Below are 13,424 nucleotides of genomic sequence, written 5' to 3'. Positions count from 1 at the left end.
CAATTTTCTGACTTTTTTAAAATTTCACTTTTTGGTGAAATATCCATTAAATGAGGGAATAATATGTGTGAGGGTACCCCAGGAGAGTTCCAAATGTGTGTGGGTAGAATATATATCCCACGGGGGTAAAATTGAAAAAAGTTGAAAAATTTTTTTTTTTAGGTCTTAGTCATTTTTCCGGCATTTTTCAGACTTTCAGACTGGGGAAAATGTCAGTGAGCGTTCCGATTTCAGTTCCAGAGCGATGTGCCCATTAAGTCCTTGATATTTAGTAGTTTTCAGCCAATTTTCTGACTTTTTGAAAATTTCACTTTTTGGTGAAAATATCCATTAAATGAGGGAGTAATATGTGTGAGGGTACACCAGGAGAGTTCCAAATGTGTGTGGGTAGAATATATATCCCACGGGGATAAAATTGAAAAAAGTTGAAAATAATTATTTTTTGAACTTAGTCATTTTTCCGGCATTTTTCAGACTTTCAGAGAGGGGAAAATATGAGTGAGCGTTCCGATTTCAGTTCCAGAGCGATTCGCCCATTAAGTCCTTGATATTTAGTAGTTTTCAGCCAATTTTCTGACTTTTTGAAAATTTCACTTTTTGGTGAAAATATCCATTAAATGAGGGAATAATATGTGTGAGGGTACCCCAGGAGAGTACCAAATGTGTGTGGGTAGAATATATATCCCACGGGGGTAAAATTGAAAAAAGTTGAAAATTTTTTTTTTTAGGACTTAGTCATTTTTCCGGCATTTTTCAGACTTTCAGAGAGGGGAAAATGTCAGTGAGCATTCCTATTTCAGTTCCAGAGCGATTCGCCCGATAAGTGCTTGATATTTAGTAGTTTTCAGCCAATTTTCTGACTTTTTTAAAATTTCACTTTTTGGTGAAATATCCATTAAATGAGGGAATAATATGTGTGAGGGTACCCCAGGAGAGTTCCAAATGTGTGTGGGTAGAATATATATCCCACGGGGGTAAAATTGAAAAAAGTTGAAAAATTTTTTTTTTTAGGTCTTAGTCATTTTTCCGGCATTTTTCAGACTTTCAGACTGGGGAAAATGTCAGTGAGCGTTCCGATTTCAGTTCCAGAGCGATGTGCCCATTAAGTCCTTGATATTTAGTAGTTTTCAGCCAATTTTCTGACTTTTTGAAAATTTCACTTTTTGGTGAAAATATCCATTAAATGAGGGAGTAATATGTGTGAGGGTACACCAGGAGAGTTCCAAATGTGTGTGGGTAGAATATATATCCCACGGGGATAAAATTGAAAAAAGTTGAAAATAATTTTTTTTTGGACTTAGTCATTTTTCCGGCATTTTTCAGACTTTCAGAGAGGGGAAAATGTGAGTGAGCGTTCCGATTTCAGTTCCAGAGCGATTCGCCCATTAAGTCCTTGATATTTAGTAGTTTTCAGCCAATTTTCTGACTTTTTGAAAATTTCACTTTTTGGTGAAAATATCCATTAAATGAGGGAATAATATGTGTGAGGGTTCCCCAGGAGAGTTCCAAATGTGTGTGGCTAGAATATATATCCCACGGGGGAAAAATTGAAAAAAGTTGAAAATTTTTTTTTTTTAGGACTTAGTCATTTTTCCGGCATTTTTCAGACTTTCAGAGAGGGGAAAATGTCAGTGAGCATTCCTATTTCAGTTCCAGAGCGATTCGCCCGATAAGTGCTTGATATTTAGTAGTTTTCAGCCAATTTTCTGACTTTTTTAAAATTTCACTTTTTGGTGAAATATCCATTAAATGAGGGAATAATATGTGTGAGGGTACCCCAGGAGAGTTCCAAATGTGTGTGGGTAGAATATATATCCCACGGGGGTAAAATTGAAAAAAGTTGAAAAATTTTTTTTTTAGGTCTTAGTCATTTTTCCGGCATTTTTCAGACTTTCAGACTGGGGAAAATGTCAGTGAGCGTTCCGATTTCAGTTCCAGAGCGATGTGCCCATTAAGTCCTTGATATTTAGTAGTTTTCAGCCAATTTTCTGACTTTTTGAAAATTTCACTTTTTGGTGAAAATATCCATTAAATGAGGGAGTAATATGTGTGAGGGTACACCAGGAGAGTTCCAAATGTGTGTGGGTAGAATATATATCCCACGGGGATAAAATTGAAAAAAGTTGAAAATAATTTTTTTTTGGACTTAGTCATTTTTCCGGCATTTTTCAGACTTTCAGAGAGGGGAAAATGTGAGTGAGCGTTCCGATTTCAGTTCCAGAGCGATTCGCCCATTAAGTCCTTGATATTTAGTAGTTTTCAGCCAATTTTCTGACTTTTTGAAAATTTCACTTTTTGGTGAAAATATCCATTAAATGAGGGAATAATATGTGTGAGGGTTCCCCAGGAGAGTTCCAAATGTGTGTGGGTAGAATATATATCCCACGGGGGAAAAATTGAAAAAAGTTGAAAAATTTTTTTTTTAGGTCTTAGTCATTTTTCCGGCATTTTTCAGACTTTCAGAGAGGGGAAAATGTCAGTGAGTATTCCGATTTCAGTTCCAGAGCGATTCGCCCGATAAGTCCTTGATATTTAGTAGTTTTCAGCCAATTTTCTGACTTTTTGAAAATTTCACTTTTTGGTGAAAATATCCATTAAATGAGGGAATATTATGTGTGAGGGTACCCCAGGAGATTTCCAAATGTGTGTGGGTAGAATATATATCCCACGGGGGTAAAATTGAAAAAAGTTGAAAAATTTTTTTTTAGGTCTTAGTCATTTTTCCGGCATTTTTTAGACTTTCAGACTGGGGAAAATGTCAGTGAGCGTTCCGATTTCAGTTCCAGAGCGATGTGCCCATTAAGTCCTTGATATTTAGTAGTTTTCAGCCAATTTTCTGACTTTTTGAAAATTTCACTTTTTAGTGAAAATATTCATTAAATGAGGGAGTAATATGTGTGAGGGTACACCAGGAGAGTTCCAAATGTGTGTGTAGAATATATATCCCACGGGGGTAAAATTGAAAAAAGTTGAAAAATTTTTTGGGGGGAGCTTAGTCATTTTCCGGCATTTTTCAGACTTTCAGAGAGGTTAAAATGTCAGTGAGTATTCCGATTTCAGTTCCAGAGCGATTTGCCCGATAAGTGCTTGATATTTAGTAATTTTCAGCCAATTTTCTGACTTTTTGAAAATTTCACTTTTTGGTGAAAATATCCATTAAATGAGGGAATAATATGTGTGAGGGTACCCCAGGAGAGTTCCAAATGTGTGTGGGTAGAATATATATCCCACGGGGGTAAAATTGAAAAAAGTTGAAAAATTTTTTTTTTTTAAGACTTAGTCATTTTTCCAGCATTTTTCAGACTTTCAGAGAGGGGAAATTGTCAGTGAGCATTCCGATTTCAGTTCCAGAGCGATTCACCCGTTAAGTCCTTGATATTTAGTAGTTTTCGGCCAATTTTCTGACTTATTGAAAATTTCACTTTTTGGTGAAAATATCCATTAAATGAGGGAATAATATGTGTGAGGCTACACCAGGAGAGTTCCAAATGTGTGTGGGTAGAATATATATCCCACGGGGGTAAAATTGAAAAAAGTTGAAAAATTTTTTGGGGGGAGCTTAGTCATTTTCAGGCATTTTTCAGACTTTCAGAGAGGTTAAAATGTCAGTGAGTATTCCGATTTCAGTTCCAGAGCGATTTGCCCGATAAGTCCTTGATATTTAGTAATTTTCAGCCAATTTTCTGACTTTTTGAAAATTTCACTTTTTGGTGAAAATATCAATTAAATGAGGGAATATTATGTGTGAGGGTACCCCAGGAGAGTTCCAAATGTGTGTGGGTAGAATATATATCCCACGGGGATAAAATTGAAAAAAGTTGAAAATAATTTTTTTTTGGACTTAGTCATTTTTCCGGCATTTTTCAGACTTTCAGAGAGGGGAAATTGTCAGTGAGCATTCCTATTTCAGTTCCAGAGCGATTCGCCCGTTAAGTCCTTGATATTTAGAAGTTTTCAGCCAATTTTCTGACTTTTTGAAAATTTTACTTTTTGGTGAAAATATCCATTAAATGAGGGAATAATATGTGTGAGGGTTCCCCAGGAGAGTTCCAAATGTGTGTGGGTAGAATATATATCCCACGGGGGTAAAATTGAAAAAAGTTGAAAAATTTTTTGGGGGGAGCTTAGTCATTTTCCGGCATTTTTCAGACTTTCAGAGAGGTTAAAATGTCAGTGGGTATTCCGATTTCAGTTCCAGAGCGATTTGCCCGATAAGTCCTTGATATTTAGTAATTTTCAGCCAATATTCTGACTTTTTGAAAATTTCACTTTTTGGTGAAAATATCAATTAAATGAGGGAATATTATGTGTGAGGGTACCCCAGGAGAGTTCCAAATGTGTGTGGGTAGAATATATATCCCACGGGGATAAAATTGAAAAAAGTTGAAAATAATTTTTTTTTGGACTTAGTCATTTTTCCGGCATTTTTCAGACTTTCAGAGAGGGGAAATTGTCAGTGAGCATTCCGATTTCAGTTCCAGAGCGATTCGCCCGTTAAGTCCTTGATATTTAGTAGTTTTCAGCCAATTTTCTGACTTTTTGAAAATTTCACTTTTTGGTGAAAATATCAATTAAATAAGGGAGTAATATGTGTGAGGGTACACCAGGAGAGTTCCAAATGTGTGTGGGTAGAATATATATCCCACGGGGTAAAATTGAAAGAAGTTGAAAATTTTTTTTGGGGGGGCTTAGTCATTTTTCCGGCATTTTTCAGACTTTCAGAGAGGGGAAAATGTCAGTGAGTATTCCGATTTCAGTTCCAGAGCGATTCGCCCGATAAGTCCTTGATATTTAGTAGTTTTCAGCCAATTTTCTGAATTTTTGAAAATTTCACTTTTTGGTGAAAATATCCATTAAATGAGGGAATATTATGTGTGAGGGTACCCCAGGAGATTTCCAAATGTGTGTGGGTAGAATATATATCCCACGGGGATAAAATTGAAAAAAGTTGAAAATAATTATTTTTTGAACTTAGTCATTTTTCCGGCATTTTTCAGACTTTCAGAGAGGGGAAAATGTGAGTGAGCGTTCCGATTTCAGTTCCAGAGCGATTCGCCCATTAAGTCCTTGATATTTAGTAGTTTTCAGCCAATTTTCTGACTTTTTGAAAATTTCACTTTTTGGTGAAAATATCCATTAAATGAGGGAATAATATGTGTGAGGGTACCCCAGGAGAGTACCAAATGTGTGTGGGTAGAATATATATCCCACGGGGGTAAAATTGAAAAAAGTTGAAAATTTTTTTTTTTAGGACTTAGTCATTTTTCCGGCATTTTTCAGACTTTCAGAGAGGGGAAAATGTCAGTGAGCATTCCGATTTCAGTTCCAGAGCGATTCACCCGTTAAGTCCTTGATATTTAGTAGTTTTCGGCCAATTTTCTGACTTATTGAAAATTTCACTTTTTGGTGAAAATATCCATTAAATGAGGGAATAATATGTGTGAGGCTACACCAGGAGAGTTCCAAATGTGTGTGGGTAGAATATATATCCCACGGGGGTAAAATTGAAAAAAGTTGAAAAATTTTTTGGGGGGAGCTTAGTCATTTTCCGGCATTTTTCAGACTTTCAGAGAGGTTAAAATGTCAGTGAGTATTCCGATTTCAGTTCCAGAGCGATTTGCCCGATAAGTCCTTGATATTTAGTAATTTTCAGCCAATTTTCTGACTTTTTGAAAATTTCACTTTTTGGTGAAAATATCAATTAAATGAGGGAATATTATGTGTGAGGGTACCCCAGGAGAGTTCCAAATGTGTGTGGGTAGAATATATATCCCACGGGGATAAAATTGAAAAAAGTTGAAAATAATTTTTTTTTGGACTTAGTCATTTTTCCGGCATTTTTCAGACTTTCAGAGAGGGGAAATTGTCAGTGAGCATTCCTATTTCAGTTCCAGAGCGATTCGCCCGTTAAGTCCTTGATATTTAGAAGTTTTCAGCCAATTTTCTGACTTTTTGAAAATTTTACTTTTTGGTGAAAATATCCATTAAATGAGGGAATAATATGTGTGAGGGTACCCCAGGAGAGTTCCAAATGTGTGTGGGTAGAATATATATCCCACGGGGGTAAAATTGAAAAAAGTTGAAAAATTTTTTCGGGGGAGCTTAGTCATTTTCCGGCATTTTTCAGACTTTCAGAGAGGTTAAAAGGTCAGTGAGTATTCCGATTTCAGTTCCAGAGCGATTTGCCCGATAAGTCCTTGATATTTAGTAATTTTCAGCCAATTTTCTGACTTTTTGAAAATTTCACTTTTTGGTGAAAATATCAATTAAATGAGGGAATATTATGTGTGAGGGTACCCCAGGAGAGTTCCAAATGTGTGTGGGTAGAATATATATCCCACGGGGATAAAATTGAAAAAAGTTGAAAATAATTTTTTTTTGGACTTAGTCATTTTTCCGGCATTTTTCAGACTTTCAGAGAGGGGAAATTGTCAGTGAGCATTCCGATTTCAGTTCCAGAGCGATTCGCCCGTTAAGTCCTTGATATTTAGTAGTTTTCAGCCAATTTTCTGACTTTTTGAAAATTTCACTTTTTGGTGAAAATATCCATTAAATAAGGGAGTAATATGTGTGAGGGTACACCAGGAGAGTTCCAAATGTGTGTGGGTAGAATATATATCCCACGGGGTAAAATTGAAAGAAGTTGAAAATTTTTTTTGGGGGGGCTTAGTCATTTTTCCGGCATTTTTCAGACTTTCAGAGAGGGGAAAATGTCAGTGAGTATTCCGATTTCAGTTCCAGAGCGATTCGCCCAATAAGTCCTTGATATTTAGTAGTTTTCAGCCAATTTTCTGACTTTTTGAAAATTTCACTTTTTGGTGAAAATATCCATTAAATGAGGGAATATTATGTGTGAGGGTACCCCAGGAGATTTCCAAATGTGTGTGGGTAGAATATATATCCCACGGGGATAAAATTGAAAAAAGTTGAAAATAATTATTTTTTGAACTTAGTCATTTTTCCGGCATTTTTCAGACTTTCAGAGAGGGGAAAATATGAGTGAGCGTTCCGATTTCAGTTCCAGAGCGATTCGCCCATTAAGTCCTTGATATTTAGTAGTTTTCAGCCAATTTTCTGACTTTTTGAAAATTTCACTTTTTGGTGAAAATATCCATTAAATGAGGGAATAATATGTGTGAGGGTACCCCAGGAGAGTACCAAATGTGTGTGGGTAGAATATATATCCCACGGGGGTAAAATTGAAAAAAGTTGAAAATTTTTTTTTTTAGGACTTAGTCATTTTTCCGGCATTTTTCAGACTTTCAGAGAGGGGAAAATGTCAGTGAGCATTCCTATTTCAGTTCCAGAGCGATTCGCCCGATAAGTGCTTGATATTTAGTAGTTTTCAGCCAATTTTCTGACTTTTTTAAAATTTCACTTTTTGGTGAAATATCCATTAAATGAGGGAATAATATGTGTGAGGGTACCCCCGGAGAGTTCCAAATGTGTGTGGGTAGAATATATATCCCACGGGGGTAAAATTGAAAAAAGTTGAAAAATTTTTTTTTTAGGTCTTAGTCATTTTTCCGGCATTTTTCAGACTTTCAGACTGGGGAAAATGTCAGTGAGCGTTCCGATTTCAGTTCCAGAGCGATGTGCCCATTAAGTCCTTGATATTTAGTAGTTTTCAGCCAATTTTCTGACTTTTTGAAAATTTCACTTTTTCGTGAAAATATCCATTAAATGAGGGAGTAATATGTGTGAGGGTACACCAGGAGAGTTCCAAATGTGTGTGGGTAGAATATATATCCCACGGGGTAAAATTGAAAAAAGTTGAAAATTTTTTTGGGGGGGGGGCTTAGTCATTTTTCCGGCATTTTTCAGACTTTCAGAGAGGGGAAAATGTCAGTGAGTATTCCGATTTCAGTTCCAGAGCGATTCGCCCGATAAGTCCTTGATATTTAGTAGTTTTCAGCCAATTTTCTGACGTTTTGAAAATTTCACTTTTTGGTGAAAATATCCATTAAATGAGGGAATATTATGTGTGAGGGTACCCCAGGAGAGTTCCAAATGTGTGTGGGTAGAATATATATCCCACGAGGATAAAATTGAAAAAAGTTGAAAATAATTTTTTTTTGGACTTAGTAATTTTTCCGGCATTTTTCAGACTTTCAGAGAGGGGAAAATGTGAGTGAGCGTTCCGATTTCAGTTCCAGAGCGATTCGCCCATTAAGTCCTTGATATTTAGTAGTTTTCAGCCAATTTTCTGACTTTTTGAAAATTTCACTTTTTGGTGAAAATATCCTTTAAATGAGGGAATAATATGTGTGAGGGTTCCCCAGGAGAGTTCCAAATGTGTGTGGGTAGAATATATATCCCACGGGGGTAAAATTGAAAAAAATTGAAAAATTTTTTTTTTAGGTCTTAGTCATTTTTCCGGCATTTTTCAGACTTTCAGACAGGGGAAAATGTCAGTGAGCGTTCCGATTTCAGTTCCAGAGCGATCTGCCCGTTAAGTCCTTGATATTTAGTAGTTTTCAGCCAATTTTCTGACTTTTTGAAAATTTCACTTTTTAGTGAAAATATCCATTAAATGAGGGAATAATATGTGTGAGGGTACACCAGGAGAGTTCCAAATGTGTGTGTAGAATATATATCCCACGGGGGTAAAATTGAAAAAAGTTGAAAAATTTTTTGGGGGGAGCTTAGTCATTTTTCCGGCATTTTTCAGACTTTCAGAGAGGGGAAAATGTCAGTGAGCGTTCCGATTTCAGTTCCAGAGCGATTCGCCCTTTAAGTCCTTGATATTTAGTAGTTTTCAGCCAATTTTCTGACTTTTTGAAAATGTCACTTTTTGGTGAAAATATCCATTAAATGAGGGAATAATATGTGTGAGGGTACCCCAGGAGAGTTCCAAATGTGTGTGGGTAGAATATATATCCCACGGGGGTAAAATTGAAAAAAGTAGAAAATAATTTTTTTTGGGACTTAGTAATTTTTCCGTCATTTTTCAGACTTTCAGAGAGGGGAAAATGTCATTGAGCATTCCTATTACAGTTCCAAAGCGATTCGCCCGATAAGTCCTTGATATTTAGTAGTTTTCAGCCAATTTTCTGACTTTTTGAAAATTTCACTTTTTGGTGAAAATATCCATTAAATGAGGGAATGATATGTGTGAGGGTACCCCAGGAGAGTTCCAAATGTGTGTAGGTAGAATATATATCCCACGGGGGTAAAATTGAAAAAAGTTGAAAATTTTTTTTTTTTGGGACTTAGTCATTTTTCCGGCATTTTTCAGACTTTCAGAGAGGGGAAAATGTCAGTGAGCGTTCCGATTTCAGTTCCAGAGCGATTCGCCCGTTAAGTCCTTGATATTTAGTAGTTTTCAGCCAATTTTCTGACTTTTGAAAATTTCACTTTTTGGTGAAAATATCCATTAAATGAGGGAATAATATGTGTGAGGGTACCCCAGGAGAGTTCCAAATGTGTGTGGGTAGAATATATATCCCACGGGGGTAAAATTGAAAAAAGTTGAAAAAATTTTTTTTTGGGACTTAGTCATTTTTCCGGCATTTTTCAGACTTTCAGTGAGGGGAAAATGTCAGTCAGCATTCCTATTTCAGTTCCAGAGCGATTCGCCCGATAAGTCCTTGATATTTAGTAGTTTTCAGCCAATTTTCTGACTTTTTGAAAATTTCACTTTTTGGTGAAAATATCCATTAAATGAGGGAATAATATGTGTGAGGGTACCCCAGGAGAGTTCCAAATGTGTGTGGGTAGAATATTTATCCCACGGGGGTAAAATTGAAAAAAGATGAAAATAATTTTTTTTTGGACTTAGTCATTTTTCCGCCATTTTTCAGACTTTCAGAGAGGGGAAAATGTCAGTGAGCATTCCGATTTCAGTTCCAGAGCGATTCGCGCGTTAAGTCCTTGATATATAGTAGTTTTCAGCCAATTTTCTGACTTTTTGGTGAAAATATCCATTAAATGAGGGAATAATATGTGTGAGGGTACCCCAGGAGAGTTCCAAATGTGTGTGGGTAGAATATATATCCCACGGGGTAAAATTGAGAAAAGTTGAAAAAATTTTTTGGGGGGGCTTAGTCATTTTTCCGGCATTTTTCAGACTTTCAGAGAGGGGAAAATGTCAGTGAGCATTCCTATTTCAGTTCCAGAGCGATTCGCCCGATAAGTGCTTGATATATAGTAGTTTTCAGGGAATTTTCTGACTTTTTGAAAATTTCACTTTTTGGTGAAATATCCATTAAATGAGGGAATAATATGTGTGAGGGTACCCCAGGAGAGTTCCAAATGTGTGTGGGTAGAATATATATCCCACGGGGGTAAAATTGAAAAAAGTTGAAAATTTTTTTTTTTGGGACTTAGTCATTTTTCCCCCATTTTTCAGACTTTCAGAGAGGGGAAAATGTCAGTGAACATTCCGATTTCAGTTCCAGAGCGATTCGCCCATTAAGTCCTTGATATTTAGTAGTTTTCAGCCAATTTTCTGACTTTTTGAAAATTTCACTTTTTGGTGAAAATATCCATTAAATGAGGGAATAATATGTGTGAGGGTACCCCAGGAGAGTACCAAATGTGTGTGGGTAGAATATATATCCCACGGGGGTAAAATTGAAAAAAGTTGAAAATTTTTTTTTTTAGGACTTAGTCATTTTTCCGGCATTTTTCAGACTTTCAGAGAGGGGAAAATGTCAGTGAGCATTCCTATTTCAGTTCCAGAGCGATTCGCCCGATAAGTGCTTGATATTTAGTAGTTTTCAGCCAATTTTCTGACTTTTTTAAAATTTCACTTTTTGGTGAAATATCCATTAAATGAGGGAATAATATGTGTGAGGGTACCCCCGGAGAGTTCCAAATGTGTGTGGGTAGAATATATATCCCACGGGGGTAAAATTGAAAAAAGTTGAAAAATTTTTTTTTTAGGTCTTAGTCATTTTTCCGGCATTTTTCAGACTTTCAGACTGGGGAAAATGTCAGTGAGCGTTCCGATTTCAGTTCCAGAGCGATGTGCCCATTAAGTCCTTGATATTTAGTAGTTTTCAGCCAATTTTCTGACTTTTTGAAAATTTCACTTTTTCGTGAAAATATCCATTAAATGAGGGAGTAATATGTGTGAGGGTACACCAGGAGAGTTCCAAATGTGTGTGGGTAGAATATATATCCCACGGGGTAAAATTGAAAAAAGTTGAAAATTTTTTTGGGGGGGGGGCTTAGTCATTTTTCCGGCATTTTTCAGACTTTCAGAGAGGGGAAAATGTCAGTGAGTATTCCGATTTCAGTTCCAGAGCGATTCGCCCGATAAGTGCTTGATATTTAGTAGTTTTCAGCCAATTTTCTGACGTTTTGAAAATTTCACTTTTTGGTGAAAATATCCATTAAATGAGGGAATATTATGTGTGAGGGTACCCCAGGAGAGTTCCAAATGTGTGTGGGTAGAATATATATCCCACGGGGATAAAATTGAAAAAAGTTGAAAATAATTTTTTTTTGGACTTAGTAATTTTTCCGGCATTTTTCAGACTTTCAGAGAGGGGAAAATGTGAGTGAGCGTTCCGATTTCAGTTCCAGAGCGATTCGCCCATTAAGTCCTTGATATTTAGTAGTTTTCAGCCAATTTTCTGACTTTTTGAAAATTTCACTTTTTGGTGAAAATATCCTTTAAATGAGGGAATAATATGTGTGAGGGTTCCCCAGGAGAGTTCCAAATGTGTGTGGGTAGAATATATATCCCACGGGGGTAAAATTGAAAAAAGTTGAAAAATTTTTTTTTTAGGTCTTAGTCATTTTTCCGGCATTTTTCAGACTTTCAGACAGAGGAAAATGTCAGTGAGCGTTCCGATTTCAGTTCCAGAGCGATCTGCCCGTTAAGTCCTTGATATTTAGTAGTTTTCAGCCAATTTTCTGACTTTTTGAAAATTTCACTTTTTAGTGAAAATATCCATTAAATGAGGGAATAATATGTGTGAGGGTACACCAGGAGAGTTCCAAATGTGTGTGTAGAATATATATCCCACGGGGGTAAAATTGAAAAAAGTTGAAAAATTTTTTGGGGGGAGCTTAGTCATTTTTCCGGCATTTTTCAGACTTTCAGAGAGGGGAAAATGTCAGTGAGCGTTCCGATTTCAGTTCCAGAGCGATTCGCCCTTTAAGTCCTTGATATTTAGTAGTTTTCAGCCAATTTTCTGACTTTTTGAAAATGTCACTTTTTGGTGAAAATATCCATTAAATGAGGGAATAATATGTGTGAGGGTACCCCAGGAGAGTTCCAAATGTGTGTGGGTAGAATATATATCCCACGGGGGTAAAATTGAAAAAAGTAGAAAATAATTTTTTTTGGGACTTAGTAATTTTTCCGTCATTTTTCAGACTTTCAGAGAGGGGAAAATGTCATTGAGCATTCCTATTACAGTTCCAGAGCGATTCGCCCGATAAGTCCGTGATATTTAGTAGTTTTCAGCCAATTTTCTGACTTTTTGAAAATTTCACTTTTTGGTGAAAATATCCATTAAATGAGGGAATGATATGTGTGAGGGTACCCCAGGAGAGTTCCAAATGTGTGTGGGTAGAATATATATCCCACGGGGGTAAAATTGAAAAAAGTTGAAAATTTTTTTTTTTTGGGACTTAGTCATTTTTCCGGCATTTTTCAGACTTTCAGAGAGGGGAAAATGTCAATGAGCGTTCCGATTTCAGTTCCAGAGCGATTCGCCCGTTAAGTCCTTGATATTTAGTAGTTTTCAGCCAATTTTCTGACTTTTGAAAATTTCACTTTTTGGTGAAAATATCCATTAAATGAGGGAATAATATGTGTGAGGGTACCCCAGGAGAGTTCCAAATGTGTGTGGGTAGAATATATATCCCACGGGGGTAAAATTGAAAAAAGTTGAAAAATATTTTTTTTAGGACTTAGTCATTTTTCCGGCATTTTTCACACTTTCAGAGAGGGGAAAATGTCAGTGAGCATTCCGATTTCAGTTCCAGAGCGATTCGCCCGTTAAGTCCTTGATATTTAGTAGTTTTCAGCCAATTTTCTGACTTTTTGAAAATTTCACTTTTTGGTGAAAATATCCATTAAATGAGGGAATAATATGTGTGAGGGTACCCCAGGAGAGTTCCAAATGTGTGTGGGTAGAATATATATCCCACGGGGGTAAAATTGAAAAAAGTTGAAAAAATTTTTTTTTGGGACTTAGTCATTTTTCCGGCATTTTTCAGACTTTCAGTGAGGGGAAAATGTCAGTCAGCATTCCTATTTCAGTTCCAGAGCGATTCGCCCGATAAGTCCTTGATATTTAGTAGTTTTCAGCCAATTTTCTGACTTTTTGAAAATTTCACTTTTTGGTGAAAATATCCATTAAATGAGGGAATAATATGTGTGAGGGTACCCCAGGAGAGTTCCAAATGTGTGTGGGTAGAATATTTATCCCACGGGGGTAAAATTGAAAAAAGATGAAAATAAT

The sequence above is a fragment of the Phyllobates terribilis genome, unplaced genomic scaffold (assembly GCF_046119375.1).
Source record: "Phyllobates terribilis strain yellow unplaced genomic scaffold, ASM4611937v1 Scaffold_5__5_contigs__length_657084704, whole genome shotgun sequence".
Classification (NCBI taxonomy): domain Eukaryota; kingdom Metazoa; phylum Chordata; class Amphibia; order Anura; family Dendrobatidae; genus Phyllobates; species Phyllobates terribilis.
The sequence above is the reverse complement of the archived record's forward strand: the minus strand, read 5'-3'. Positions refer to the sequence as shown.